The 1,261-nt window shown below is 39.4% G+C and overlaps 1 protein-coding gene across 1 annotated transcript in view; it reads right to left on the bottom strand.

The window, feature by feature from the left end:
- Positions 1-1,261, bottom strand: part of CSUI_005823 (uncharacterized protein) — a 13,546-nt gene that overhangs the window by 4,817 nt on the left and 7,468 nt on the right. The window contains exon 4 of the mRNA XM_068065991.1: positions 781-913. The gene's annotated coding sequence lies outside the window, so the exon portion shown is untranslated. The remainder of the gene's footprint in view (positions 1-780; positions 914-1,261) is intronic.

Here is a 1,261-nt window from a genome sequence, read left to right as displayed (position 1 = left end):
TAGATAGATAGATAGGAAGATTACTCGTTCTGATAGATCTACTTTCTGATCAATACATTCACATATGTGAGAACCACCTCCTCACTGTCATAGCAAGCAAGTCAACACGATACATATGCATGCACAGATACACATACAGTCAGGGATAGAGACAAGAGAGGTACATATAGGTAAACAGCCATTCATGGATATACACATAGTAGATGGATAGGCATAAGAAGAGAGAGGCCTTTGGTATGCGTTGTGAGAAGACGCATAGAACGTCGTGAGACCTTAGCTGTTGCTGCTTGCTGTCTAAACATTGGGGGAGTGAAGAAAATCGAAGACGAAAAAGAGACACAAAGAACGCCTTCTCAAAGTACATGAGAGGTACAAAGAAGAAGAAGGAGGAAGAGGAGGAGGAGGGAGAAAAGGAAGAGGAAGAGAAGAAGATGAGATCGATGCACAAGAAGTACGAAAGTCGATAAATACGGAAGAAAGTAGATAAGTAAGGAAATCCATCTGTACAGAGATCACACCTATAACAAGCATCTCCCTATGTATATATATATATATAGCTATTTAGGGACAACTGTATATATATGGGACAGTGTGTAGATACACATCGGCGCAAGGAGAGATGAAGATCGAGGTAGACTCAAGATAGATGGACAGAGAGATTAGAGATACATAGAGAAAGAATCTACAGGGTAAAGATAGATAGAGAGGTAGATAGATAGATTAAAGATAGGTAAATTAAAGAGAGATAGATAAAGGAGAAAGAGATGTGAGATGACTTACGAATTCTTCATTGATGGCTTTTTTGAGACGAGCCTTTTGTGCATCGTACGGTGTAAGTACACCTACTTCCGAAGGCTGAACTCCCCCAGCATCTGCCACTGATCGTAGTATAGCTATCAAAGGCTCAATTTCTCTAACACACACAACAAGCATGAAGATTCGATGAAATTAGAAAGAAAGAAAGAAAAAGAACCTCTTTCAAAAAAGACACAAACTCTCTATCTATCTACCTTTAATCTATCTAACTATCTCATATCTATCTCGTGTGCATCTCCTTCGAAAGGAAGAAGGAAAAGAAAGGCTAACCCGGTAGGTATCGTCTTGTTGTGTAGAAGAACTTCTCTGCTTCTTCTTCTTTTTCCATCAGATCGACATCTCACTCATCTCCGATCTCTCTTTCTATCATCTCTCTATCTATCTGTCTCTTTGCCTTTATGTTTATTCCTTATCATTCATCTATCTCTCCACCTATCTCCCCATC

This window comes from Cystoisospora suis, assembly GCF_002600585.1.
Source record: "Cystoisospora suis strain Wien I chromosome Unknown contig_2831, whole genome shotgun sequence".
Taxonomy (NCBI): Eukaryota; Apicomplexa; class Conoidasida; order Eucoccidiorida; family Sarcocystidae; genus Cystoisospora; species Cystoisospora suis.
This window is presented reverse-complemented; position numbering and strand designations above follow the sequence as displayed.